The 12,229-nt window shown below is 38.0% G+C and overlaps 1 pseudogene; it reads right to left on the bottom strand.

The window, feature by feature from the left end:
* The window catches only part of LOC128127890 (mitochondrial import inner membrane translocase subunit TIM23-2-like), a 66,917-nt pseudogene extending 57,684 nt beyond the window's left edge, over positions 1-9,233 (bottom strand).
* Positions 9,234-12,229: the final 2,996 nt, after the last annotated feature.

Raw genomic sequence — 12,229 nt, 5'->3', positions numbered from 1 at the left:
AAGATTAGACTGAATGGGAAGGGAAAATAACCTTTTTGTCCCTATTTTGGACATGGGATTGGTTGGACCATTTATTATGGAATAAAAGCCCAAATTTTAACTAGGGTTATTTTCTTTGGGGTATCTTTAGTGTGGGGAGCCGTTTTAGCGACAACTTGAGTGTGTGGCATGGTTATCTTCTTTGGAGGTGAGTCTACGCACTGTATCCATGGGTCGAAGGCACCAGTGCTAGCCCGTTATTGTATTGCTCAAGATGATAGCTGCTATGTGGTTTATATGTGATTGTATGCTGGATTGAAATATACCTCAGGCGGGGCCCACTATCATATGTTTGGGTTGAAATAGACCCTAGGGCGGGGCCCACTATTATATGATTGGGGTGAAAGATACCCCAAGGAGAGGCCCTATGGCGGGGCCCATATATGTTGATCGGGTTGAAATACACCCTAGGGTGGGGCCCATATGTGTATATTGGGTTGGATTATAACCAAGGGTTAACCCCAGTTGTATGGTTGGTATGTGGTACCTTGGGGAACTCACTAAGCTTTGTGCTTATAGTTTATGTTTGTGATTTCAAGTACTTCCGCTTCGAAAGGGAAGGGCCTGGTGTGATGGCACATAATCATCCCCTCATGATTTCGCATTTTGAATAATTGTACTATGATATATTGAATATTATGATTTGGTGTTGATTTTGAACAATTAACGAATGATTTGATAGACTTTAAAATGAAAAATTTTGTTACTATTTTCGGGACGTTACAAGTTGGTATCAAAGTCTTGGTTTGAGGGATTCGGGCACACTTTCGGGTGTGTCAGAGCTCAAAATGAGGAAATGATAATTTCTCTTAAGAAAAATGAAATTGATGTTCTAAAATGCTAACCAACATGCAACATACAAATGGGCCCTACCCACATAACGGGACCCACCCATAGAATGGGCCCCGTCCAACATACAGATGGGCCCTACCCACATAACAGGCCCCACCCAGCATGCAACGGCCTCCTGCCCAATATGCAACAGGCCCCGACCAACATAACATGCAAGAGTTACAAAGACAACTAAGATCCTACACAATATAGTGAGAAGACTCACCCCACACTCGCAGTCAATAACCACAACTCGGAAAGTCCAGAAACCTGTGCTACAACACACTTATCAAAATATCCAAGGTCAAACCTTAATCCACACTCTAAGACTAGCAATTTAAACAAAGTCAACTAGGTTAAAAGTCAACGGGAAACAATCAAAGTCAGCTCATAAAGTCAACTTAGACGGTCGCCACGTCGTGGCCCACCCATGGCCACGCTGTGGGTAAGCACTTAGTCGCGATGGAAATGACTACCATGTCGTGGAAGGCATGCCACCATGCTGTCACATTATCTAAACAAACAATCCTAACATTCTTCTTCACCATGTCGTGGCAAGCACCTTGCCACGTCGTGGTCCTTGCATTCGGGCAACTTAATGGATTGAGTCCTTAAGTCCTTTGTTCAGAATTTCTAGGAATCTTCTAGGGACCCAAAGGTCCATAAAAATCCGAACTTTATGAACATTCATTTCCAATGCATGTCTCACCCAAAACTAGGTCAAAATGGTAAGAAATGGGCCAAAACCTCATGCATGGCACCAAAACAATCATGGGAATCTAGATCTAGGACATACATTACTCTTGGGACTTCATTCATCAATAAAGTTGCAAATTGTTTTGAAACCAATCACGCAAACTTCATCAAATGCACCAAAAAAGCATATAAAGAACTAAAACTCCAAATACTCTTAGATCCAAAGAGTAAATGTAATAAAGCAAGGATCTTTGCATCTTACAAAGGCCCAGAAGGTAGATGAAGGCTGATCTCTTCAGTTGCAAAACTTCAAAACCAAGTCTTCGAAGAACAACACACTCCAAGGTCACAAAAACACCAGAAAAATGGATTAGAGGAGAGAGGATGAGCTTGATCTATTAAGGGAAGCTAGTGTTAGCTAGAAAGAGGGTTTCTTGATGTAGTAGAGGCTGCAAAATAACCTAAAACAAGGGGTTAAAGCCTTTAAATACGAGTCATACCCTAATTTCATGGGCTTGAGCTACACATCGCTTTGTGCCTTGGAGAACTCTTCTCCACGTCGTGGAGACACATTTTTTTCTAAAATCCATCTCAACTTCAAACAACCATAACTTATTCATTTCAACTCCATTTTTAGCGATCTTTATATGCACTAAAATGTATTGACAAACTACACAACCCTATATAATTAATTATGACTTATTACATGTCGAACTAAAACCATAATCCATGCAAGAAGCCTGAAATAGTACTTTTCCCATTTTACCCTTTTGCTTCAAAGCACAATTTGAGGGATTTAATCACTTAACCAACATTATCAATATCCGATAGGGTCTAAACTCTATTTATTTGAAGCCTAATTCCTTTACTCGATCAAATTACGACCCGCTATCCCGAAATTTGAAACATTATGGAACCTAGGTGTTACAATAGGGTCCTCAAACATATTCCCTTTTAATGGGTCTTGATTCTCGATGTTCTCCATAAACTTAGTGTCTATTTGCTCAATATTTATTTGGAAGGTTATAGGTTTTTGTCACACCCCCAAAACGGAATGGCGGAAACGTTCGGAGGTGAATGACTTCATGTACAATATCATAACAATGTAAAATAGTAAACAAGAAACAACATCATCCATTATAGTAATAGTATAGTTTAATGCCTATGTGTTCTTTCATAGTAATATGACATAAATAGGATAATCAAAATAAAAGACGAGTCTTGACATAAGCTTCATCTTCTCGAAACCTGGCATCGGTATCTGTCTACTGATGAAGTTATTTTGAAAGTGTAGGTCGGCATTTAAGCTGGTGAGTTTATAAATATTTAATGTCATTGTTTGTATAAGTATGAAGAAAACGTTTGAAATTGTTCAATGTAATTTGTTTGTATAAAATTGAATAGAATGGTTTGGATATATTTGAAAGTTCCTAGAAAATCCCATATTTTCTATTAGTATAAAAGTAGCCTTCTGCCAAGACCTGACTGTTTTGAATGTTTACTTCTAGAAATCCGATGTTTTTCCGTAAGTGGGTGGCAGTTTAAAAGTTCCAAAACTATAACACAATGATGTTTTTCATACCTAAATAGTAGATTTATGTATGTATAAAATTACTAAAGCATTTGATGACCCCGTAAATCAACGTGTGTTTTTAATACTCCATGTGAGTTTTATAACCATACTAATGACTCAGGCTGCCTGTCACAACGTTCTACAGGCGTAGGAATGTTATGACGTTTTTCACCCCAGACCCCCAGACCTGCTGGTCTAACTGTAGATAAGAGTTTAGGTGCGGGAATTTCAATCCCATATAGATCTATACACAAGTATCACGTTCTCCCTACAAGAGATTATGGCATATAATACATGAATTTAATTGCATACTTGAAAGTACGTGAAGTTGAATGTCTCACAAAACTTAGTATCAAATAGATTTACGTATGAAAAGTCCATCTGTTCTTGTATATGAAAGTATTTCTTTGATGTAGTACTTATAGTATGTAAAATCTCATGATTACCTTGTAAACTATAACTACTATAGTTTTTCCAAAAGTGTGTTTAGTTTGAATAGTAAACCCTAGTGTAGTGTCGGCTTTGTATGTATAGTATAACATTTGAAATAACATCATCGAACATTTATACTCAAAATATAAATAAAGTGTTTGATATTTATATAAAACATGTTTTATTCCCAAAAGGGAAAGACGTTATCGTGACATGTTTTGCATTCTGTTATAGTATTCTCTGTTATAATATTTGTATATGATAGTATTTCTCCTAAATTATACCTATAATAGCTTACTAGTAATTTATGTAATTTGAATGAAAGTATACCTTTGCTACCCAAAGGTATTGAACTGATTGAATCGTACTTTTATATCTACATATGTACACATAATACATAAGTTTAAAAGGAAGTTTTGGAAAACATTTAAAGAGTTTATTAATAAATATTGATGACTTCATGTCAATGTATAAAATGATTTAAAAAGTAGTTTGTTTGATAAGACAGTGTAAAGTAAAAGAGACCTTTGCTCTAAACACAATTATAAAGTATATGAAATCATTTGCTTGAAAAACAGTTATAAATCACATATGATTGATGATATAATAAAAAGTATAACAAAAGATTTATATCTTTCACACGAGGATAACCGTGTGTTTACTTGTATTCCCCCCCCCCCCCCCTCCTTAAAAGTGTATAAAAAGCATTTATAAAGCATTTGAAAATGTAGTTTATAGGGGTATGAACTCACTTGATATATTGAAGAAGGTGAGACGAAAGTCGAGCAGAACTTCAACTGGAAAGAAGTCGATTTCTTGGAAATCTCGGGACTTCGGGACTTGCGTCGTGTGTTGGAGGTGTTACCGGGGCTTCGGGGTAGTCTCGGGATGCTTGACACAGAGTAAAAGTAGCAAGGAAGGTAGAATTGAACAACCAAAACCTAAGACCTTCGATTTCTATTTATAGGGCTGGATTTGCCCCTTGCCACGTCGTGGCACCTTTTCCCACGTCGTGGTGGCTGGTCGTCACTGCATGCATCATCGCAAGTGGTTCTGACAGACTCCAAGGCACCTTCCACGTCGTGGCACTGTTACCACGTCGTGGTGTCTGACGCAACTTTGGAGTTCGCGCCCCGAACTTCAGAAATTCATAACTTTCGCATACGAACTCTGTTTTTGACGTTCTTTATATCTACGCGTAGGTGAGATTATGATCTACAACTCTCGTTTAGACTCCGTTGGCTAATTCTGAATTTATTTTTAATATATTATTTCTAGTAGGCCGGGACACGAAAACTCCATCATAAATCCATAACTTCTTCATCTGACGTCCGTTTTCGTCAGACTTTTTACCATTGCGCTACTATTGTTGATACCTTCAATTCTCATTTAGGTTGTTTCAGAAAAAAGTTTCTCGGTCTCTATTTCAAGTTTTTAGCTGTCTACTGCTATATCTGGATCTTGGAAAAATCATAACTTGCTCATATGAAGTCGGATTTGGACGTTCTTTTTACATACGTTTACGGTTTAATGATGTCTACAACTTTCATTTAGATACCTAAGGCTAATAATTATTGTATTGAAAATTCACGTTTTACGTCTATCAGTGTTGCCGGTTTTTGCCGCGAATCTTAGATTGGTCATAACTTCTTCGTTATAACTCGGATTTTATTGTTCTTTATGTGTACGAAAACCTTGATACGATTCCTACCAGTTTATTTAACCCAAATAAGATTTTAGGAAAGTTAAATTTTGACCTAAATTTGACTGGTGTTACATTATATTGTCTCGAAATATCAGGTTGTCACATCATCCTCCCATTAGAGGGAATTTCGTCCCGAAATTAGAGTTTAAGCAGAATTGATAACTTTGGTATAGATAGAAGTTTCATTTGATGCTCGCGTTCCCAGGTGAACTCAGGTCCTCGATTGGCATTCCAGCGAACCTATGACTATCGGGATACGGATTTGCTTCTTTCGTTTGACTTCACTGATATGATAACTCTTCTTAGTCGAATGTGTGTTGAGTGTTTTTGTGGTCTCTGAAAATATTTCACTTTTTACCCTACAAGTAGTGTCTCCAGATCTTCAGAGCAATTACCACTGCTCCGGACTCAAGATCATGTGTTGTATAGTTAACTTCCTGTGTCTTAAGCTGTCTTGAGGTATAGGCAGTGACCTTTCCTCTTGTATAAGAACACAACCAAGCCCTTGGTTGGATACATCGCATTACACTACAAAATCTTCTATCCCTTTTAGGAGGGATAATATCGGTGCAGTGCACCAGGCTTACTTTAGCGTTTGGAACGCTCTTTCTTGTTTACAAACAAGTCCGGTGCTCCCCAAGGTGAGAAGCTTGGCGTAAAGAATCCCCTTCTGAGGAGTTCGTTAAGCTCACTAGGGAGTTCCTGCATCTCAGTTGGAGCTAGACGATAAGGTGATTTGGCTACTGGGGTAGCCCTTGGAACTAAGTCGATTCTGAACTCGACTTGACGCTGTGGTGGTAATCCTGGTAGTCCTTCTGGAAAGGTGTCGGGAAAGTCGCGTACTTCTGGGATGTTCTGAATATCCTTCACTTCTCGGAACGTCTTGACGATGTGTGTAAGGAATGCATGATATTCCTTTCGTAAGTACTTCTGAGTTTGAACACATGAACTGATGCGAAGGTTCGTACTTGATTTGTCGTCGTAAATAACTAGAGATTTTTTGATAGGGAGGTTAAGACGAACTGCTTTCTCAAAGCGCTTGATGTCGGCTTGATGTAGACTCAACTAATTCATACTGATTATGACGTCAAAACCTTGTGGTTGATTAGATGTTGTGAAGATCTAAAAGAAAGTATGATTACTCATGAACTAAGGAAAAAGGATAGGTACTTTTGTTTTATCTGTCTCTCTCGTCCCGATCGGCGGGAAAGGCATATGTTTGGCTTCTAAGTTTATTCGCATGGCAGCACGATCACTCGTAGTCTTAAGCAGTCTCCATCCTGAAGTTCATATTAGAACTGATACTTGGTTCATCAATCATAGTTTCGCATATACGAGTCGTATATAATTAAGATTGAAAAGGCAGTCGAATAAATGATTCTTCTTTAAGCTCACATCCAAACAAGGAAAAGAAGTTAAAGCGGAATCATCAATTCTAAGCCTGTAGAACCTTGATTATGTACCACCCTTGCGTATACATTCCACAGTGATCGATTAACAATATGGGTCTTTGGATTTGAACTTAACGTACTGTACGAGTGGTATTCCAGGGAGGTTTGTTGAGGTTACTTTGGGAAGGATACGAAATATATGGCACTCTACGCGTGAGTACTTCGGAGCTCTAGAATGACGGCTCGGCTAGAAAGTTGATTACAAGGAAAAGAATTTTTGCACAAAATGGGCACTGTGAGGGTCGGATCAACTCAAGTCACACGACAATGTCGGGCTTAGTCGGAACGACTAGCGTTAGACTATTTTAGAACGGTATTACAAAACACAACAATGCAACTTACGAAAGAGTTTTAGTACGTTATTTCATCTATGATACTACAGCTGCTAACAAAGTATACTGCCAACAAGTAAGTACAAGCAGCACGAGTGTCCCTAATACTGATGGGATCTCACAAAAGATCTGACACTAGTTGCACTAGTTTTTAAAATTTTATAAGTCTAACACTAACGCTACGGAACGTACTAGAATTTCAACGTGAATCTGGAGAAGTCTCTCCAGTGGCGGTGATCCTTAGAATTTTCCCGTCTGTGCCCAAGTTCTTTGTTATTGGAAAATTCTTCTTGAGGTGTCCTATCTCACCGTATATATGACATATATGGCATACACCAACATCGGTGGTTGAAGTGGTGTGCAGGGTCGGAGTGATGCAAACTCGAGTGCTTTCGTTGTTCCTTCTTCTGGGGCAATCCCATTTAAAGTGTCCGATTTCACCACAACCATAGCAAGCTTGGTTGACTCTGGTGCCAGGGACTTGGGAGATGATTTGTGCCGGTGCTCCACAACCACGAGCAAGGTGCCCTATTCCGTAGCAATTGCAGCATTGCATTTCACGGCAAGCTCCATTATGATGGAAGCCACACTTGTTACACTTTAGGGGTTTTCCTTCATATTGTTTGACTGGTGCTGAAGTGGCAGAGGTCGCCATTTTTTGTTGTTGCGTGGCAAGTCTTTGGGATTGCTTGCGCTCCTTTTGGGCTTGACGCTTTCGTTTCTTATTCTCAGCTTTACGACTTTGTACGCCTGTGACTTTTATCATTTGTTGATTTCCCAGATTGATACAACAATCTGAACTGTCAACCCTTTGTCGGCCTTGTTTCCGCTGCCAGAGCTGAGGTGTGCCAGGACAGCTTTCATGGCAGCTGTTACCGCGGCTTGGAAGGTAGCGGTGTCTATATGAAGGATCGAGGTTTTGTTGTTCGGCTGATTATTTCTGGATGACGACATGATTCTGCTATATGAAAAGAGAAGGAGTTCGTGAGTGATTATGATCGGTCCTAGATGTATTTTACTCATTCTTGCAAATGTAAAATTTTCGTTTTGGTTAAACTGATCTCAATGGTTTGATCTACATCCCTATGATGCAGTACTAGTAAAGAGTAGAAGTACGTTCATAGAATGGTCACAAGATGATTGCTATTTCGAACTAGGCTATCATTGGTTAATGGATAACATGATTCAACTTTTGAAAAGAATTGGAAGTGATCCATGAGCTAAGTTACCATAGTCTAATAATTTTGACTAGGGTGAGATTTAGATAGAGTTCTAATGTTCGGAGGATCAAAGTATTTGGACATAGACTTTTAGGGAACTATTCGACTGTCAATATCATTGATATTTATGATGTAATAGGTTTGGGAAAATTTGACCTTGGAGTAGGTCTTACATCATATCAGGAGTAGGAAAGACTTTGACAGCATAAAGTCTAAGTGAAATAGAACTTACAGTACTGGGATAGTTACATTGAAAAAAAAGTGCTACTTAGAGCATATATAGGAAGACTATTCCTTAAACTGAAAGGAAAGAAGGTAAAGCATCTCCTACTTGTGACGGGTATCCCTCGGATGAATCCTTAGTTCAGCCAGTTGATGCTCCATATCTAGTAGGTGTCTTTCGTACACCTTTTGGCGTACTTGGAGATCTATGACTTCGGCTCGAGTCTCAGCTAATCCTTGTAGTAAAGTTTCATTGTTCCACAATGCTTGGTCACAAGCATCTTCTAGACGACGGGTGTGAAGTGTATTCATCCTAATATTGGCAACAAATCATGATTCAGTTGATGGCTGCCCTGCCCTGTATTTCATTGCGAGTAATCTTGCGGACCATGATTAGCAGAACTCTGTTTGCTGAGCCCCCTTCGCTCACGTTGTAGAAGCTTCTGTCCCGTTGTATGGTATAGGTTGATCTTGTTCTTGATTCCATGTCTCTAAGCTTTCCACCCATAGGGGCGTCAGACCATGAAAGTCTTGACAAGGGTTCTGAATTGGGATTTGGGCTTCTAGAGGTAAGTTCTCGACTTCAGGTTCGGGTTCAGGATCCTCCGGGAAATCTTCAGCAAGTTCAGCATTAAGGGGAATTGCAGGTTCTGCTTCTGGTTCTGCATCTAGCCTTCCTTCATTCTCTTGGCTGGGAAAGTAAGGGTTGTCGGGGAGGTGGAATCCAACCATTTATCTAGACGAGAAATGAGGGTAAGAAATTTATTTACACTTCTAAGACAAGGCGATAAACAAATAAAAGTTTCTATAAGAGAAGCTTACTGCTAATCCTAACAAGTTTGTTCTTTGAATAACTAGTATCTAAAATACCCATGTAGTATTTTACTTTATGTCTTGTTCTAATGAATTCTTAGGACCTAGAATTTGGTGAGTTTTAGGTTTGTTGCAACACCACAATCACTCCCAAGCACATGTTTATCATATCACAAATGAATATAGTTGATCAAACTATATTGATTCCTCATATGATTATATAACAGCCCAGGTTTGACTGTTGTGTCCAACAATTTAAATACTTTTGTTCTGTTCTAGTATGACACTGTTCTGTAGTAAGTATGTAGGTATTGTATACTTTTGATTAAGTATTTTAGTACTTAAAGTATAAACTCTTGGTTAGAGTATTTTAATCCCATTGTGTTTATAGTTCGTATATCTTTTATGGGTTGATACCAATCCGCCACACCCCAAAACCGGAATGGCAGAAACGTTCGGGGGTGGATGACTTCATGTACAGTATCATAACAATGTAAAATAGTAAACAAGAAACAACATCATCCATTGCATTAATAGTATAATTTAATGCATGTGTTCTTTCATAGTAATATGACATAAACAGGATAATCAAAATAAAAGACGAGTCTTGACATAAGCTTCGTCTTCTCGAAACCTGGCATCGGTATCTGTCTACTGACGACCTGAGAATACAAGTTATTTTGAAAGCGTAGGTCAGCATTTAATCTGGTATTTAATGTCATTGTTTGTATAAGTATGAAGAAAACGTTTGAAATTGTTCAATGTAATTTTTTTGTGTAAAACTGAATAGAATGGTTTGGATATATTTGAAAGTTCCTAGAAAATCCCATATTTTCTACTAGTATAAATGTAGCCTTCTACCAAGATCCGACTGTTTTGAATGTTTACTTCTAGAAATCCGATGTTTTTTCTGTAAGTGGGTGGCAGTTTAAAAGTTCCAAAATTGTAACACAATGATGTTTTTCATACCTAAATAGTAGATTTATGTATGTATAAAATTACTAAAGCATTTGATGACCCCATAAATCAACATGTGTTTTTAATACTCCATGTGAGTTTTATAACCATACTAATGACTCAGGTTGCTTGTCACAACGTTGTTCAGGCATTGGAATGTTATGACGTTTGTCACCCCAGACCTGTTGGTCTAACTGTAGCTAACAGTTTAGGTGCGGGATTGTCAATCCCGTATAGATCTATACACAAGTATCATGCTCTCCCTACAAGATATTATGGCATATAATATAGGACATTAACTGCATACTTGAAAGTACGTGAAGTTGAATGTCTCACAAAACTTAGTATCAAATAGATTTACGTATGAAAAGTCCATTTGTTCTTGTATATGAAAGTATTTCCTTGATGTAGTACTTATAGTATGTAAAATCTCATGATTACCTTGTAAACTAAACCAATTATAGTTTTTCCAAAATTGTGTTTAGTTTGAATAGTAAACCCTAGTGTAGTGTCGGCTTTGTATGTATAGTATAAAATTTGAAATAACATCATCGAACATTTATACTCAAAATATAAATAAAGTTTTTGATATTTATATAAAACATGTTTTATTCCTAAAAGGGCAAGACGTTATCGTGACATGTTTTGCATTCTGTTATAGTATTCTCTGTTATAATGTTTGTATATGATAGTATTTCTCTTAAACTATACCTACAATAGCTTACTAGTAATTTATGTAATTTGAATGAAAGTATACCTTTGCTACCCAAAGGTATTGAACTGATTGAATAGTACTTTCATATCTACATATGTACACATAATACATAAGTTTAAAAGGAAGTTTTGTAAATCATTTAAAAAGGTTAATAATAAATATTGATGACTTCATGTCAATGTATAAAATGATTTAAAAAGTAGTTTGTTTGATAAGACAGTGTAAAGTAAAAGAGACCTTTGCTCTAAACACAATTATAAAGTATATGAAATCATTTGCTTGAAAAACAGTTATAAATCGCATATGATTGATTATATAATAAAAAGTATAACAAAAGATTTATATCTTTTACACGAGGATAACCGTGTGTTTACTTGTATCCCCCCTCCTTGAAAGTGTATAAAAAGCCTTTATAAAGCATTTGAAAGTGTAGTGTATAGGGGTATGAACTCACTTGATAGATTGAAGAAGGTGAGACGAAAGTCGAGCAGAACTTCGACTGGAAAGAAGTCGATTTCTCGGAAATCTCGGGACTTCGGGACTTGCGTCGTGTGTTGGAGGTGTTACCAGGGCTTCGGGGTAGTCTCGGGATGCTTGACACAGAGTAAAAGTAGCAAGGAAGGTAGAATTGAACAGCCAAAACCTAAGACCTTCGGTTTCTATTTATAGGGCTGAATTTGCCCCTCGCCACGTCGTGGCACCTTTTCCCACGTCGTGGTGGTTGGTCGTCACTGCATGCATCATCACAAGTGGTTCTGACAGACTCCAGAGCACCTACCAGGTCGTGGCACTGTTACCACGTCGTGGTGTCTAACGCAACTTTGGAGTTCGTGCCCCGAACTTCAGAAATTCATAACTTTCGCATACGAACTCTGTTTTTGACGTTCTTTATATCGACGCGTAGGTGAGATTATGATCTACAACTCTCGTTTAGAATCCGTTGGCTAATTCTGAATTTATTTTTAATATATTATTTCTAGTAGGCCGGGACACGAAAACTCCGTCATAAATCCATAACTTCTTATCCGACGTCCGTTTTCGTCAGAATTTTTACCGTTGCGCTACTATTGTTGAGACCTTCGATTCTCATTTAGTTTGTTTCGGCAAAAAGTCTCTCGATCTCTATTTCGAGTTTTTAGCTGTCTACTGCTATATCCGAATCTTGGAAAAATCATAACTTCCTCATACGAAGTCGGATTTGGACGTTCTTTTTACGTACGTTTACGGTTTAATGATGTCTACA

The sequence above is a fragment of the Lactuca sativa genome, chromosome 8 (genome assembly GCF_002870075.4).
Source record: "Lactuca sativa cultivar Salinas chromosome 8, Lsat_Salinas_v11, whole genome shotgun sequence".
NCBI classification, from domain to species: domain Eukaryota; kingdom Viridiplantae; phylum Streptophyta; class Magnoliopsida; order Asterales; family Asteraceae; genus Lactuca; species Lactuca sativa.
The sequence above is the reverse complement of the archived record's forward strand: the minus strand, read 5'-3'. Positions and strand labels throughout refer to the sequence as shown.